The sequence below is a fragment of the Coturnix japonica genome, chromosome 2, assembly GCF_001577835.2.
Source record: "Coturnix japonica isolate 7356 chromosome 2, Coturnix japonica 2.1, whole genome shotgun sequence".
Taxonomy (NCBI): domain Eukaryota; kingdom Metazoa; phylum Chordata; class Aves; order Galliformes; family Phasianidae; genus Coturnix; species Coturnix japonica.
The window spans coordinates 64564309-64583055 of record NC_029517.1 but is presented as its reverse complement, the minus strand read 5'-3'; the positions used below and the strand labels follow the sequence as shown (position 1 = coordinate 64583055).

General features: G+C 46.7%; 1 protein-coding gene across 6 annotated transcripts in view; it reads right to left on the bottom strand.

Moving 5' to 3' along the window:
- The window catches only part of RREB1 (ras responsive element binding protein 1), a 116242-nt gene that overhangs the window by 84177 nt on the left and 13318 nt on the right, over window positions 1-18747 (bottom strand). Inside the window, exon 1 of one of the 6 annotated variants that reach the window (XM_015854541.2) lies at window positions 12932-15689. The exons of the other annotated variants lie outside the window; for them this stretch is intronic. The gene's annotated coding sequence lies outside the window, so the exon portion shown is untranslated. Of the gene's footprint in view, window positions 1-12931; window positions 15690-18747 lie in introns of those variants that run through there. 6 annotated transcript variants of the gene reach the window in all.

Sequence of the window (18747 nt, the reverse complement as noted above, 5' to 3'; positions counted from 1 at the left end):
GAGAACCTTCACAAGACTATCACAGCACTCAAATGACCAGAGCCCATCACTTGGTTACAGTACATAGGAAAGTTGTTATTCTCTTCTTCTGCAGCATTAGTAACTTCTCAAACAAAGAAGCCTGATTGAGGCAGACAGTGAGGGGCTTATCAGCTTAGGAAATAGGAAGGATGGTCCAATTAACCGCCAAGCAGTCAGACATAATTCACTCTGACGAGGCCAATGAGAGATGAGTCAGAGAAATGCATGTCCTGTCCATTTACATAACACCTAAACATTCCCCCACCGCAAACTCTTCTCTTCTGCAAGCTAAATAAGGAGTAGGCCGCCAGGGGAAAACCTCCCTGCACCCATCTGCAGCTAATTGGCACTCTCTCTGACTAAGAAACCATCTCTGAGGTACTGGAGGCATCACCATGCACTAAGCTGCTGGAACCAGGCGCTAAAGAACTGCCACCAGGCAGGGACAGAAAGCTCCGAGCGAGGTTACCTGGGGTCCTCACGACCACACTGTCACCTCACAGTTCAGGGAATGGGGAAAGAAGCAGAGAGCACAAAAAGGCAAACAAAACCTACCCCAGTCTAGGTTGACAGGCTTCGTCTCCTTTTCCCAAACCACTTCAGAAAGAGTCAGAACAACACTAAAGTCATTTCACAATGCTTAACAAAAAGAAAAGAAAAGAAAAAAGAAAAAAGCTGAAGGCAATCCATATGTAACAGCTGATGAAGAAAGCTGTGAATCCAGCCTGAGAGCTGCTTCTCACATTCTCTGCTGCGCTGAGTGCACTGCTGGCACCAGGTGAGCAAACGGGAGGCAGAGAGAAAGAGGAAGGGGAGAAACACTATGAAAGATGCTAGAATGAAAAGAGAAAGCTCTCAACGGATCGTACCTTAAGCATCACCTAGGAGGCAACAGGTATAATAAACAGAGAGGGAGAAAAGGAAAATGTCTCAAAAAGAGTCCCTGAGCCATTGATTCATAAACATGAGCCTTGTATGACATTTATGGTAAGAGCAGCATCTTTACTCTGCAACAACAGCACACGCACAGGACTCAGCCCATCCTTTGATAACTTGTGTGCAACCCCCCCTGTTTCTCAAAATGCCAGACTTCAGGCTACTGTGATCCAAAACACAGGCTGATTAAAAATAAAAGTCACTGGTGGGATATATTTACATTACACATGGTGACATCCTATTTGCCAGCTGGTTACCAGGAGCGAAGGAATTTGCACGGTACCACTGAAGTTGCAGCAGGGTGTTATGGCGAGCACTCACCAGGCTATATATGGTATGTTTACTGAAGGATCAGGCATAAACATGTTACAGAAGGACTGATGTCGTGCACCAGACACCAAGCTTGCTGCTTGGAAAGCAGTCTGTCACATACCCCTCGTGCTCCTGGCCACAGGTGCCAGTGAAACCTCTAGAAAACAGGAACAGGTTATGCTGCGAGTAATGATTAACTGCTGGGAGTATCAGCCCAGCCAGCTCCACCTGCCTGCGCTCTCCATCTCCTCTCTGCCTCCACGGGTACTTCAGGGCCCGGGGAAGTCCACAAGGCAGCCAGGCGCATGCTGTGCTGTGCAGAGGGGATGATGGGCACAGACAAGTGCACCCGCTCCTTCTCCACAAACAGCTGGCAGCAGGCGAGCCAGCGCCGCAGCACCCCGCCTGCCGGCGATGAAGCCGAGTCCGCACAGGCCTATTTCATAACAGGGGGGAGAACAATCCTGAAAGGGCAGAGGGAGGAGGGTGGACTAAAGATGCCTTAAAGCGCAGCAGAAGGTTCGTATCTGGCTTCAGAGTCCTGCCTAACCTGTTCTATGGTATGTTCCGTTTAACTCTCGTTTTGTTGGTTTGCTTTTCTGTTGGCAGCCGGAGCCCAGCTGCAGCCCCTTCTCTGCTCCGACACCTTTCACACCCTGTCACGCTCCAGCACAAACACCGGCCCACGGGAAGGGGATGCCAGAAAACGAAACGTTGAGCCCGACACAGGCTGATCCTGGACACGTGGCTTCTTTATGACAGGGAACAGAAGCAACCTGACCAACCCAGCGACACTGCCAACCCACCGGTGTCAGCCCATCGCCTTCATCGCTACTCCTCTAGCGCCTCAAAAGTAAAAACTACACAAACAATAAGGGGGTGGGGAAGTAAAGCAGAGAAAACCCCAAACCACACGCTCAGAAAACTGCATGCCCCGAAAATCTAAGCAGAGAGTGGGGGTGGCAGCACCGGGACACGTTCTCACCACTGCAGCAGATCTATGTCTTTTCACTGTGTGCAGTACCCACAGGGTTAATGGACAGCCCAAAGATCAGCCATCTACCTGCTAAGCAACACAGGCATCAACTCAAAGCTCTGCGGGGGGTTTGACATGGGCTGAACAGTTTCTGACCGATGGCAAGAACGTGGGCTTGCTCAGTAGCCATTTTAAGCAACAGATGCATTCATCACGGGAGCACAGTAACAAAGGAACTGGGGGCAAAGACATGGGGCAGAAACACGGACCCCTAAAAAGCTCAGTAACACACACACGGCTCGATCACAGCAGCAGCATGCGTGAAATGCACTAAAAGAAACCAACAAAGAAGAGAGATGATTAAACGACCTTCTGAGCACAGCAAATCACTCGGAGCAAAGTAAATCCCTCAGAGCAATGAGTGCTGGGCACAAGAAATGGCCTGGTTTCCCGTCAGTTGTTTCATATGTTTTCCAGGGAGCTCTCGTGCTGTGGGAAAGATTTCTGCGTGCATTGAAAGTAAGCCTGCAACATCCCCTTCCACTCCCACAGCAAGTATGCAATCCATAAAAGATTAAAGTGCTGCAGACATATGCTTCGGCTAAGACTCTTCTTTTTTCTTCTTTTAATCATATCAACAGTTTAGCACTTGCTGCGTTTTATCAAGCTATTTTGCCGTCCCTTTTTAAGGCAGTAAGGGATGAGGGGAAGAGATGGAGTGCAAGTGCGTGAGCCGCAGGCAGCCTGTAACTCAAACGCTGCTTTACAGATGTATTTACTACACGACTTGTCTTTGGGGGCTTTTCAGGCCAGGGCGGCCTTTGTTTCTGCACACTATGCACTTGCCAGTTCCTAACAAATGAGCAATCACACGGAGAGCAGATCTGCATCCTTCCGTGGGCTGTCCACCAGGAAGCTGAGACGTGGAGATGTGCCTGAGAAATTCCCCACCAGCTACTAGAAACCATCTACCACTTTGGTCACACGAGCGCCTAAAGCCTGCTGCAATTCTTAACTGCGCTGCCGTCACATGAAAGAGAACAAGTTTCCTCCTCCCACCCACATCTCGTGGGTAACATTATGTGGGCAGTGAATATACAGAGAAACATGATGAGGGTGGGCTGTAAAGTTGTATGTATTCCTTTTTGGTGGGGGGATTATTATGTTTCAGTCAAACCTACCCAAGGCTCAGAATGAGTATCCAAAAGAGGGTGAGGTGGGGAATCCTCATCTTCTGCACCACCGCCTTCCTATAAGTGGGTGCTACTAGTTTCCCCTGCTTATTAAATACAGTGAAGGAGCATGGAAAGGATTTCTACATAGTACAAGCTCTGAGGTGGCAGGGCTGCTTTAGAGGTGTTCTTATTTGTAGGAGGCACTCAGCAGGTAAATAAGCAGAGAGATGAGAAGAGGGCACCGTGCTTCTGAGGAGAAATGCCAGGCACTGTGACAAAGGCAGCAAGCAAAGAGTGTGGATGAGCAGTGATTTAGCTGCTGGGACCACAGCCTCACACAGCCTCCCTTGTGGCTGTGATGGAGCTCTGTGCCACGCAGCTCCTCCTACTGCCCCAGGCACAGTATGGCTGAGGGCTGCAGGCCTGTGCCATGGCCGAACTACACTGACCTTAGGCAGGGAGTAATTGGGGAGAGCAGCAAAGAGAAGCACCGGGTTTCACATGGGATGCCATTTCCTCAGACATAAGTGAAGCGCACAGCATCTTCTATGCAGTCCCTAGCAAAATAAGAAGCAGGTAGGAGGGGAAATAAAGCAGTTTGATGAAACAGAGTAAAGGTAAGTAAGCACCGACATGTTCAGTGAGCTAAATGCATTTCCACTGAAGTTATAACTGAGAGTGCCCCTGATAACACAACTACATCTGTAACATTACACTCCGTATCCACTTCATAAAACATTTAAAAACTTGTTTTTGCCTTGGCCCGCCTACACAAAATAAGTAAGAAATACCAATCATCAGGAACTCCCTAAGAAAAATAAGCCTTCGAGTGGCAACGTATGCTCACTGAGTAACACTTATTTCTGCAAAACTACTGTTCTTTCTACATTTTGCATCTGAAAGCTGCAAGTCTCACACGCGCACACACACAAAAGACAGACAGACTGCTGCTGTGGACAAAATGGTGCCATTTAATACAAAAATCTGGTTTATGCACAGACTGGCTGTAGTGCATGCTGGTCCGAAGCAGAGTGGGATGCAGCCAGTTATATCGAACAGTTGTGCCCTCAGCAACAAACAGTGCATTCATAAAGCTGGGAAAGCCTCTGTCTAGGGGCTCTAAGCTCTGCAAGGGAAACAATCGGTTGCTGACATTTTCTGAGGGAGGGGATGGTGAAAAGAGGTTGAGGGGGAGAAGTATGATCTACAGGAAAGTTATGTGCTGAAGAAATATCAAAACACATGGAATGAAACAAACTGCCACTGAGCTACCTTTGTACCCTGACTGCATTAGCGAGCGCGTAACAAATGAGCATCGCCACCTGAAAAAGACAAGCACTTGGAAAACACTTGGCCAGTCAAGAGTGCAGAAGAAAAGGAAGAAGAGAAACGCCAGCCTTCTTGTAGAACACTGGCCCATGAAGACGCGACAGACATCACGCAGGCTGCAGCACACAAAGCCGCATCTGACAGCTTCACACAAGTCTTTTACCCTCGCCTTTATTAGCTATGCCACCTCCACACTGGTAACGAAAAGCCAACATCTGGTGCTAGCTAAATGTCAGCACAGACAATCCCTTTAATAAAAATTTAAAGAGTCTGCATCCTAACGAGGAAGTCGCTAGTGCTTTGAATGTACGACCCTCCACCAGAGCTGCAAGGCTGAAGCAACCTAGACTCTATGGCTGTGGAACTTTGCTTGGCCCCCTGCTACCTCAGCACGAGGATGCTGGCCCTGTGTGGCCCATCTGGAGGATTCACCTGGTCAACAATCCACACCTGGGTGTCTACCAACAAGCCACAGGATGGAGAAACCCCGCCAGAGTGGCGGCCCTGACCATGCTCCTACAGGAACAGCAGGTCGTACGTCTTACGCTTCCCACTTCATAATGTTCCTGGCCTGAGGGCTGCCAGATGCAGGCTGTGGGTGTACTCCTGAAGTCCCAGAACGTCCCTTGTGTGCAGACAGGGTCTGTGGGTGCCCAGGTTCTGCTGCAAAGTGGGACCGTGCTGTACTGCCTGCCCTCAACCCAGGAAGTGGGCACCAGGCATCCTCCAAACTGCAGTGCTGAGGTCAAATTCTCAGATACATAAGGCACACACAGAAGTGAACATACATGTCTTCCTAAATGGAAAAGTACAGCATATTAATAAATGCATACAACCTCCTCTACTGAGACTGAGTTCTGCTGAGACCGGCCACTAAAAACCAACCCCAAAAATTACAGACTGTACCTGAAGTTCAGTGGGAAGGCCAGGGAGAGTTCCTCTCAGAGGAGAAATGAGCTGAGGCCTGCCTGCACTCTGATCAAAAAGGAGAAATGTCTCATCAATCATTCTTGGCTGCCCCAAGGCTACAACAAGGCATCCATCGCGTTTTCTGCAAGCATTTGCACAGCACAGAGGTCTCTCATATCTTACAGGAAGATGAAACTTTTGTAGTAAGTTGAGCCTGAACATGGTAGTTATGGGGTAAAGAGGTATCTTCTCCAGACAGGAAAGACCCAGTTAAAGGACAGACTACAGAAAACTTGGGTAAGAGTTGACAGAGTCCCTACATGATACTATCAAAGGACTTTCTACACCAAAGATTTCAGAGAATGCACCGAAGACTCTGCAAGGGTATCTAGAAAGGGACATACGTAATTCTTCCTGCCCACTGCATACCTGACCATTCTTTGAGATCCCTTCATGAAACAGGACTGCAGCACTGACAATATATGTGTTTTTCCACAGAACTTCTTTTTTTTTTTCTTTCTAAAAACAGGATGAGTGGTTCATCAAGAGCGAGCCCTTCCTGTGCCTCTGTGATACAAGGCAGACAAAACCTGTGAGTCTGTTGGAAATGAGGAACAAAAGCCGGGAGCACACCCAGCCAGTTATGGCAGGGAAAACTAAGCAGGCTTTCCACAGGGTATCAAGGCAAGAGATGAATAGTAATGCTTTGGTTTACCATCTGAGAATTGTAAATAATTGCTATTGCAATAAACACTGTGCTGTATTTGCATAAATAATCTCAAAAAAAAAAAAAAAAAAAAAGACACAAAACACCAAATACCTGCATGAAAAGTCACTTTGTTGTTGCTTGTTATCAGTTGAGGACCTACAGCAGCTATATAACTGCTGAAGTCTTTGCAGAGGCATTAAAACAATCTAAAAACCGTCTTTCCTGCTTTATTCCTTGGAAAGTTTCCAGATAAGGCAAAAGTTGACACACACGTTCCCACTAAACTTGCCCTTAGTACTAAATCTATATATTTTAGAATTTAAATTCATAGAATCATAGAAACGTTAAGGTTGGAAAAGTTCACTAAGCTCATCTAGTCCAACCATTACCCCATCCCCACCATGCCCACTAACCATGTCTCTCAGTGCCACATCCACATGTTTCTTGAACACCTCCAGTGACGTTGATTAACCACCCCCTGGGCAGCCTGTGCCACTGCCTCACCTCTCTTTCTTTTTCCTAGTATCCAACTTGAACCTCCCCTGGCATAATGTATGGCTATTACCTCGCATCCTATTACTGCGACCTAGGAAAACAGGCTAACATCCACCTCACTACAATCACCTTTCAGGGAGCTGTAGAGACTGATAAGGTCTCCCCTGAGCCTCCTCTTCTCCAGACTGAACAATCCAAGAGCTCTCAGCCATTCCCCATAAGACTTGTGTTCCAGATCCCTCACAGCTTCATTGCCCTTCTCTGGACACACTCCAGGGCCTCAATGTCTTTCTTGTAGCAGGAGGCCCAAAAATCAAACACAGTACTTGAAACGCTGATTACAGGGGGATGACCACCTTGCACATATGATTCAGTTTCTCTTCACAGACTTACACAAAAGCTGCTAATACCATACATGACCTGCTTATTAAGAAAAGAAGGGAGATCACTGGGACAGCTATGGAAGAACATCAATAGAACTAAAAAAAAATTACACACTGACCTCCTGAAAAACTGTAAAGCTCTTTAAGGGAATTTTGTGAATAAGAGATGAACAAAGAATTGCTCGAATTCAGAAAAATGCCTTCAATCTGAACACCGAGTCACACCATATGAGTGTCCACATCACCTTACAAAAGAAAAACAAAACAGAAAATCCTGCCTTAAAATGTGTCGCTTTTAGCTGCTGTTTACTTTGTAGTGGTTTGCTGAAATCCCACAAATATTTAAGACCAAAACCACAGTCCGTATTTTATATTTAGATGAACGAGGGCCACTTCGAAGAGGCTGCAATTGCAAGCCCCCACCCACAGCTCTTCTCCCCCCACCACTCCTAGCAGGAGGCCACTGCCAGAGGAAGGACATGGGCCACAAGCAGTGTGGAAGCAACAGTCTCCATCCACAGGCCTGTCACCCTGCATGTCTTGTCACAAGGCACTGCTAATACCACAGTTAAAAGAAACCAACAGCTACAGATTCCCCTTTTGTCTTTCTTTGCTCTCTCAGCTGATCCAAGTAGAACGAAGAAGGAATTTGCCTCTCGCACGATGCTTCAGGTAGCAGCCCTGATTCAGATCAGCAGCAAATTCAGGATAGAAAGGAGCCCGAAGCTTTCTAGCCGGGTGTGCCGAAACACCACGAACCTCACACCCCCGCCCCACAAATACTTAGCTGCCGAATGAGATCCTTCTCGTTTCCTGCACTGAATCATCTGTGTCACCACAAAGATGAGATTTTTAACTGTGCTCACAGACGTTTCTGATTTGAGGGGGCACGCAGGGGAGGGTGTTTCTCAAACTACCGTCAGATCATTCACAGGCAGTTTGGATTTCTTTCGTGTTTGATGTGTCACTTGAGGAAATCTGTGTTTTTCCAATGAGTACAACCTCTCAACGATTTTATCTTCTAGGAAACACGCAGGTGAACCCTGCCGCTTCTTTCTTTCACAAAACGTTATTTGACTGGAGCTAGGAGGGACAGGATACGTTGATTTGCACAATTAAAAATAACTTCAGAATTTGCCAACAGGTCAAGGGAAGCATTTCTCTTCCTCTGCTCTGCTGAGGCCACATCTGAAGTACTGGGTCCACATCTGGGCTCCTCAGTTCCAGAAAGACAGGGAATTTCTAGAAAGAGTCCAGAGGAGGGTTACTAAGATGGGGCCTGGAGCATCTTCCTTAGGAGAAAAGGCTGAGAGACCCGGGGCTGTTCAGCCTGGAGAAGATTGAGGGGGCATCATATCAATGCTTATAAATAAATAAATAAAACAAAATCCAACCTCTTTAAGGGTAACAGAGCACTGGAACAGGCTGTCCACAGAGGTTGTGGAGTCCCCTCCTCTGGAGATGCTCAAGATCCACCTGGACACCTACCTATGCAATGTACTGCAGGGAACCTTCTTTTCAGCAGGAGGGTTGGACTTGTTGATCCTCCGAGGTCCCTTCCAACCCCTACAGCTCTTGATTCTGTGATCAGATACTTCAACCAAGCTCACTGAGGTAGGTCATGTGTTCTTTTCAAAACTCTCACACCTCAGCTTCAAATCATTTAATTAACTACAGTTTTCCCCATTTTCACTGCTAAGCTGATCAACTATTTTTCCATCACTACAGCAAATCACTTTGCAACAAAATTAGCAGCGCTGCACCCCTCAGAAGCAATAACAAAACATCCAAGCCACCCATGAGAAAGAAAGGTGAGGCAAATCGCTAAACCACACAGTTTCTCAGCCAACTCTTTCTAATCAGGATGGCTTTGTATCACTGCTTCACACGGGCAGAGAGGGGAGGAAATCACAATCTCCTGCTGCCTGTGAGCACTGCTAAAGTCAGTGCAAGCTTTGTGGATGCTGGGCAGGAGCAGGTCTATATAAGGATATGACAGTGATAGCAGAGATCATACTTTGCTCGGGACTGGTCCAGGGCATAAAGAGTTCACGTTGCCCTGAATATGAGCATGAGGAAAGCTGACAACCTGAGTATCCTACCAGAGTAGAGAAATACTGATGATGCGCATCCTCCTCACAGAACATCCAACTGCCTTCACTCAGACAAAAGTCAAAGGGCAAGAACCAGGTTTCTCACACAGACCTACTTTTTCCACCGAGTATCGTCAACCTTCTCCACCATGTACTTTAACGAAGGAAAAATCTACCATCCTTTTGACCTTGGACTTGTTCATTTTCTCTGTCCCTCTCAGTACATGCTCTTTGCTAACCATTCAGCATGCTGTGAGCCCTGATAAAAGTGGTTAATGTTTACTGAAACCTGTGTATGAACTGTACAGAACCTGATGGGGAGGAAGGCAAAGTTCTGCTAGCAGCATCCGTGACCAATTAAAAAAAGTTGTTTTTTCTCCCCAGCTTACTCCCCCCTATACTAAGCAGGTATATCAGTAGATCAGCAGACAGCACAGGGAGAGCACGTTAAAGTGCTCCTAATCCATCCACCTAGATGTTCAAAAGCGAGGTGCCACTCTGAGAATCATACAGGTAGAATGATGGAATGCAAGAATGCACAAAAGCAGCCACAGAACTGACTGCTGGGAGTTTCTCTCCGGGGATGTGTATTTTACTGCCAAATCATCATTTCCCAAAACAATCTGAAAATCCACAAGTTTAGCAGAACTGCTAATATTTCCTTCCAGCTTTCCTTTCAGGAAGCTGATATATCTCCACTTGAGCAACATCTTCAGCATATCCTCTGATTTAAGTAACTGAAAAAGCAGAATATTCCTACTGTAAACTGAAATGATAACTAACATCTGTCCAATATGTTTGAGAGATCCTATGTTTGCTGGCATCCTTATTATTAACAAGTGTTGTATCTGTGTACTATGTATGGATAATGTTTTGTAATATAAACCAAATGCATGCACTCCACTTCTTAGATAACTGACATTATCTTTGCCTTTTTTTCTAATAAACAGACCAGAGATCAATACTAAACCGCTCTTTCCTCCTTCCCACCATCTCCAGTGACAGTGGGATGCTCTCAGGTGTTTAAAGCCATTTTAATTTTGTACTAGAGGGCAGCAACAGAGCCACAGTCACCTTGGAAACAAACATCACCCTCTGTTTGCAGAACAAACAATGGTACCTTTTCAGCCAGTATGAGGCAGGCAGGGCAAGGGGCAGCCAAGCAATTCTGGGGCTTACAGGAGCGTTAACATATTGCATTCATTCACTGCGTCAAAAAATAGTTCAGCACGAGAAGCGAGCCTTTCTCAAAGTGGGAGCCTTTGGCTGAAAACCCAGACAAGCGCATAAAGCTGAGGAGGTCAAACACATCTCCCAAGTCAGCAGTGAGGTCTTTCCTCCATTTCTTTTTTCACTTGCCCTAACCCTCACCCCTAACCTAAGTCCAGAAGACTTTTTTCCCCCCAGTTTCAAAATAAAATCAAAACAAAACCAAGCCTTTTTACCTATTATAAGCAGGAAAAAGAGCCAGATGTTTAGGGGTTCACATTTTATCAGCTGTAAAACTCTCTCATCAAGTTCTTGCTCTTTTGGTCTGTCATAAGCGGAACATTTAAAAGAAGAAAGAGCCCAGCTGCCCTGGTCATCTGTAAGGCCGCTCAGCAAAGCATTTCAAGGTACAATGCAATCACGCTGCCATTTAACTCGTGCATAGAATAGCATTCAGGTGTGCTGTGAAGGAGTGCCAGGCACAACACACCCATGTAAGAACTGCACCGAGGTGATGAGAGCTGCACAAAGGCCAAAAAGAAAAAAAAAAAAAGCATCTCCTGGTTTAGATCCATAGATTTCAACATCGCAAATATGAACGTTTTCCTATGGCTTTGGGGAGGGAAAAAGAAACAAAAAAGGCAGACGATCTTAAATCATCTTAACTAGGCCATTAGAAAGACTGGAGCTGGTCCTGCTAACTTAAGCAAGCTTGCCCATGTGGGCAAGATGGGTTCGCTGAGAGCTACCTCTGTGTCAGCTCAGTTGAGTCAGATTAACACTTCTAAAAACCCACCTTAATGTTCATTAAGACGCAGGTTAACACATTAGATGGTCTCACACAGCCACAAGCACGGCTTCAGACACAGCATGCTGTACCTAAGGAGCATCAAGAGGGCTCCGTGTGTTTTTTTTTTTAATGCGTTCAGCTAACTCAGCTGACCTCACGCAATTGAGACACACACCCTTTCTGCCTGTCAGGACAGCGGCCTTCTCTGTCTTTTGCTGCTGGGACAGGAGAAGTTAGGTAGGCGCAGAGGTGATTCACATGCAACCCGTCCTTTGCTTACTCCTGGTGGGGGGAGGAGGAGGAGAGGAAAGCACACAGGTGAAAAGCCACAGCTGCTCCAAGGCTATTCCAGTTTTACAGCACCTGATTTATGGAAAACAAAACAAGAACAGAAAAACGGGATTTAAACACCAGCAACCTGCAGGAATCATTATAAATGCCTCCTGCTCTGCCCAAAGGCCAGCCTGGACTCCATCTGCCTTCAAGGCCAAGGAAGGAAACACTCAACTTGAACGGCAGCCAGGATTCACAGTCCACTTTCCAGCAGCTCACACGGGGGGGGCTGTCCCTGCGGCAGGACAGCAGGTAGCACTTCAGTGCAGTTTCAACACCACTATTTGGGATTTCTGTGAGCACGGCAAGGGGGACAGAGGGGCTGCTCTGTTCCACAGCGCAGCCGCAGCACCTGGCAGCAGCACCCAGCTTGTGCCACGTGCGCTGTGCGCGCAGCTCAGCAGGCAAGGCTGGAAGGCCCCACCGCACTTTGTGACAGGCTGCTCTCTGAGATGCTGTGACTATTTCAACAAGCACGTTCCCTGTTGCTTGGGCACGGCTGGAAAAGCTTCCCAGCAAGGCTTGCAGCCAGGCCTCTGTCCTCTGCGCCACGGCAGGCAGGAGCAGCAATTGCTGCTTGCTGCACGACCGGCCCTTCCCTTCCCCTCCCTTCCCCCCGCACAGCCGCCCCCACCCTCCAGGAGCTATCGCAAATCCCCAGGCTGCTCCGACTGCCAGCTGACATAACTGTTTAGTCAGCAAGCAGGCAGAGCAGCGACCGGCCCCCTCCATCCTTCCCCAGCTCCTTCCCGTGGTACTTTCCACGCTGCCCGCCTGTAGAAACAATCTCCGTCCCTCCACAGTGAAGCACTCTGGAAAGTTGGTCTTGCTTCACCCACAGTCCACAAATTTGGATTTTTCCTGTTGTCTCCACCTTGGTGCTGCATGTGACCAGCATCCAGCCCCACAGTGCAAGGACATCCAGCACGAGGGCTGCTGCCAGCACCACTTCCTCCATTTGCTGCAAGAACGTGGCCAGGCTGCCCTGCACCGCGCAAGGGAAGTGCAGCCTAACAGACCTCAGGCACCAAGTGCTCATCCTTCTCCTCTTCCCAAGGTGACTTACAGACTTCATGGAGGTTGAGCAACCACCTTCAAAGTAGAGATATGTGATCCTGGCCAGCACAAGAGCAGCACAATCAGCCCATACCTGCCTACTCTGACTGAACATTTGCAGGTGGGTAGCTGTACCTCTACAAACCTAAAGGAGATCGTGTCCCAGGCAAGGCTGGATTAACAAAAAGCTACTCACAGTTCTCACCTGGACACCTTGCAGTGGGTCATCTCACCTCTCCTGTGCCATTCTGCTGTACACCTTCATACCCTGGAACACAAGTGTTCCCAGTGTCACGGCTCCTCTGTCACCAAGGGAGGTTAAAGGCATTATGATGCCATCCAGTTTGTACAGAACCAGTTTAAACACTACTGAAATGATATTACCTGCGATGACATTCCTAAACCAAAACAACATTTGGCTTATACACAAGCCTGTTTCACTGATAAAGCATTCAGCCTCCTCTTTCCTCCTCTCTTCCCCTGAAGAAATACACACATCCTCTTTTTCAGGTTTCCTCCCAGCTGGGTATCAATACAACTGACTATAATTCATCTGATTACTAAACTGTAGAATAACTGAGAAAAGAGTTAGTGACCTGTCTCAGTTTCTCATGTTTTGAGTATAAAGAATTACTGAAAGAAATAAACACCTCTGCAAACAGCCTCCAAATAATTAAGCGATGATGAAGACTGAAATCCCCCGGAGAAGAAAACCATTTTAAGTCCTGAACTCCTTAATTCGCTCTTTCATGCTTCAGCGCTGAAACATCACATTCTACACCACGCTGCCTGCTGCCAAGAGATAGACAGCTGCAACACGCAGACACAAAAAGGAGGTGTCTTTTGGCTGCAGTTCTGGCTTTCTACGGGTCGTCCTGTTTTACGTGCTGCTCCCTGGAGAAGCTGTAACTTCAGAAATCTAAAAACAAATGGACTATTGGAACTGGCGACAGCCGCTGGCGGAGCCTGTACCAAATGTGTATATGCCACAAAGCCCCTTCACAGTCCATCTTCGCTCGCAATATGGCAGCTTTCTTGGAAACGTGCTGTTGCAGCATTGAGTTGGCTTTTAATATAAATATACCCCTCTTAAGGGAAGTCTGGGCTCTCTGAGAGTCCTCACTATTAGTTCAGCTCCACTGGTACAACCTCTCTGCAGTGACTGATACTCTGCTCCCGCTACTTGCTGCAAACTGACTTCCCCCACTAAAGACACTGCACCAACGTTGGCAAGGATGTGTGAGATTTGTACCAGCTCAGCCAGAACAAAACCTGGACCACAATCTGACATGATGAAACACGACTTCCTTACACAATATCAAGCGTAATTAAGAAAGATACTCTCCTCTTAAGATGGAAATGACTGTGGAAGCAGAAAGAACAGCCGAAGACGACACCATTTACAGAAGCAACAGATTTTTTGCGCAGCTAATGCAATAAAGAGCTTTGCATCAATGCGTGGTACAGTGGGAAGAAGAGACCAGCTTCACAGCTGAAACTCTCGAGTCTATTTGTGCAAACAGCACGTTGTTTGGTGATTCCTGCATGGTGGGTAAGCACCTCCCAGAAGCTCTTCCTCTTTCCCCAGCTGCTCATTCCCATACTGGGAAAGCCTACGGTTTGCTTCCCTTTTAGCAACCAAAACAAAAGTTTGCAGGGTGTGACTGCTATAAGACAGAAAAGAATGGAAGAGGACTGTCGACTCAGACCATTTCCGTGATTTCATTCCCAGAGGAAAGCCCACAAACACTTGTATCAGCACCTCTGAAGAGGATGCAAGCTAAAGTACATGGGCAGGAACCAACAGCCAGAGGTGAGGAGATAAATGGTGGAAAACAAAAACAGAAACCCCTCCTTAAGCTGGTTTTGCTGTAGATTATAAACTGCTTCTTCATGCTGTGATGTCAAACGCGCATTCGCGTTGCCAAGGAAATAATTCTGAGGTCACTAATTTGACACTAGCTTGTCACCGGCCTTTTAGTCATCCTGGCAAAGATGCACCAGAAAAGGGAAAGAGGGGAGGAAATGCCTAAATATCAAAAGAGTCCTAAGAAAAAGGCAGCTTCAAAGAGATAACAAACATCATGTGCAGATCTCTGCTGAGATTGCTCCCCTTGCATTGTTTGTAGTCACATACCTGGAAGAATACTTGCCTTGAAGTGGTGGTGGGGGGGAAGCCTTAAACACCAGTGGTGTTAAATACAATCTTTGAAGGCAAGTACCATAATGTACCTGAAAGAGGGGGCCAAGTGGGAAAAGAAAAGGGGCAAAAAAGGGGAAAGTGACTCTATTTAACATAAGCCTACCATTCTTTCAATACCTTACTGATATCATGCTACAAAGATGCCAATGAACTGATAATGACCAGTGAGTGGAAGGGTGAGTGGATGCTCACCCTTACCTTCAGTGAAACTGGAAGCCACAATGAAGGTAAGAATACACTAATATTAAAAATAAAGCACCTAAAGGACCACGCAGTTCTTTCCACATTGCAACTCCAAGCCACTAAAGATTTAAGCCCAGCAAGAGAAACAGAGCAGATGCAGTTCCTATACACCAAGACAGATAAAACAGACACAGCTAATGACCCCCCACCCATGGAGCACAGCCTGGATTAGGCTCTGTGAGCAGGAATTAATCAACCCAGCAGCAGAGCTGCATGGATTCCAGGATCCATCCCAGCAAGAAACGATTTCTGGTTCATCCGAGGTTGGTTTGAGAACCCAGCAAAGATAAATGGGCAAAAATGAATTCTCCTTGGTCCTTCCACTTATCCTCCTGCCCCTTGCTTTGTTAGAAGATGTGGGCATTTCAATGGTTTGAGCACTGTGTTCAAGAAACATGCAGATGTGGCACTGAGAGACATGGGTTAGAGGACATGTTGGTGAAGGGTTGATGGTTGGATTAGATGATCTTAGTGGTCTTTTCCAACCTTAATGATTCTATGATTGCAAGAAAACAATTATAATCCAAGCAACACAGACGTGCTCTCCTGTTCAAACATATACAATGCCTTCACATTACCTTTTAGATTTTCCTGCTTTAACACCCAAGAGTAGAGAGGACCTTGCAAAGTACATGCCACGCTAGAGCTACATTTCTCAGTTCTTATGCAACCCTTTGGATACTATATTTAAATGCAAGATAGTAAATGCATACATCACCAGCAGAGCACTACAAGATGAGCTTCAAATTCAGCAGTCAGAGCAACAAACACAGCTTGACAGTTTAAAAGGACAGCCTTAACCTCCTTTCTCTGAACAGATATCCTAGCTACTTCCAAACACAACATAAATCACAGCGCCCACAGAGCACTGGACTAAGTGCTCAACAGCTTGTTAGAATGGTTTTATACACAGCAACGCTGAAAGATTATCATTAGAAGCCAGCAATACGTGATGAATAGGGTTTCTCACAAGACTGCTATATTTCATAAATCTTGAGATGCTTAATAGAGAGAATATGTAACCTAGACAAATTTCATTTCTGGCTGTAAGATGCTTTCTTTACTAAAGGGTTTGAAATCACCATCATCACTATTCGTATTACCTGCAATGAAGTTCCCAGTTCTGGCAAGCTGGAATAAAGTTTTTTCCCACAAACTAAACGCAAATCAAGGAGCACGCATAATTTGGTACACAGGTTAAGTAAGGTAGGGCTTTAAAAGCCGTGGTTCCCTTTCAGGCTATGTCAGTACTGAAGAATGTGCAGCACTTTACACAGAGAAAAGGGTTAGCATGACCTGATCTCAACCTCTCCTTTTATAATTTCTACTTCAGCAGTGGCTGTATTTCAGTAGTACCGATTTGCAACGTGCCCTGGGAGCGATCTAACATAAGTAAACACCAGCAGCATGGTTAGTGTTGAAGCAAAATTCTTCTGGTTGCAAGAAGTCAAAATTGTCAGGTTCAGCAACAGGCAGCAATCCTACAGGTGGACAAGTAGGTCAGGAGATCATCAAAAGAAGAGGACAGGAATATAACAGAGTTACAGCAATAAGCAATTCACTACAAGGAGCACAAAGGAATTCCTCTGACAGCTGCTGAGACCATACAGATGGATGAATCCCATCTACCACCCCGGGAAAGCAGTACAGCTACAGCATCTGGACTAGGAAAGCAGGCTAACCTTTGGTGGCAGTACCACTTGGTTTGGGCAGAGCTCAAAGAAATACCCCCACAGCTGGCAAGGACTGATGCCCCTGTCTCTGGATGGATCCCACTCACTAAACTTTCAGATGTGCAGGGTACGCTTCAGGCTGCCATCTGTAGGAATAAAAAGATACTTAGTGGAGGGATGCAGGGACACCACTCCTAGAAACCAGAAGTGTACGCGGGGAGGATGGCAGAGAGCAAAGCATGATCTAAACAAGCAGCTCTCAAGTGATCAGGATGGATGCAGCTGAGCCAGATCTTCACACACAGTCAGCATCTCCTGTCTGTAATGTGCCAGTACTGAGAAAGTTCCCCCCCCCAAAAAAAAGAAACTGCTGAAGGAAAGAATCCTGGCAGCACCTGTAAATCTTCAAGCCTGTCCAAGTGTATGTCTTACAGAAGTAAATATGTGGGCAAATAGAGTACGTTTGGCATGTGTCTGTGATAGATGCTAAGAAGGCAAACCATAGCTGCTTTCACAGGTGAACAGCTTCTGCATAACCACTGACACTCAGATGGAGACTCCAGCATGAAAGGAACGCCACTGAGGTGATACAACAGAGATCCACGCAGTCCTGAAAGGCATGGAGAAGGTCAGCAGTGATGCATTACTTATTATTTCCTACAGCCATAAATGGTATCAAGCGGAAGATATCCAATGGCAGGTTTAGGAAGCTGGGTTTTTACCCCTTCTCCAACAAAGCACGTAGCTAAAGTGCAGAGCTCACCTCAACATGCCAACTGTCTGTGCAGGTTCAAAAAGCCAAGCTCAGGAAAAAAAATTCTTGAACCCAAATACTGAACTGCTCTAAAAATTCACTGGCTCAAGATTCCAGAAGCTGTGCTTGGAATACTACACCAGGAAAGCACCAACAACAGATGTCCCTTTGCCACGCTCTATCCTGATAGATCCACATCAACTGGCATCCTGAGCTAGAAGGGATTCTGGCCTGACTTGTTATTAGACACAAACAAGATTCCCTCCAGTTTTCAGTTTTGCAGGTGAATGCAGCCTGACTTACTCCACAGGACTGAAAAACCTTCAGCCAAAGATCCAGAGGCATTTCTTCCAGCAGCAGCACCAGCTCCAAGAGGCATCTCCTGCTCTGACCCCAAGTTTCAGTGGAGAAGGAGGTACCAGGAACTGCTAATTCCAGGACAGGGCAGAGCTGGTGAAACGTCGCTGGAACCGCAGCTTCAGCATGATTCAGGTCAGGACGAATTCAGAGGTTACCACACGACAGCTGTCTCCCCTGTCTGATGGCTAGAGGTTACCGTGCTTGCAGCAGGGACATGTCCAACACCAGAGCTGCCCATAACTGACGTTCAACTCAACTGAATTCCAGCACAGTGAACTCTGAAGTGCAGCACACAGGAGGAACAAGACACGCTCACCCTTCTGTCTTCTCATCTACACTAACCAAGCCCTTCACCTGGGGCCAGAGCAAGCAGCAGGATGAGAAACCTCTAGAAACACTGAGGTCATTTCTATAGCAAACATTTGCCTAAGGCCCTCACCTATGCAGCGAGCTCAGGCGCTCTTATTTTCCAGAACTCATGTGAAGGCCTTTGGGCAGGGATAGCAGTGAGAGACACATCTACAGACCACCTCCATCTGAAGAGTCCAGCACAAAGCCAGGCCCCTTGCTGGCATGGCCGCAGGCCATATTAACTTGTCGCCTTCAATATGCACCCAGCAGAGTTCAGGTCATGGATTTGTTGGAAGTTCATCGCTTATTCAAGCTTTTGTGCGAGGGGTCATTGCTGTCAAACCGTCTGCTTTCACAAGCACAAAAGCTCATGTTAAAATGTAAATACTTACAGGTGTTCCACCAGGCACTCAAGATGAAAGACAGAGCAAATATAT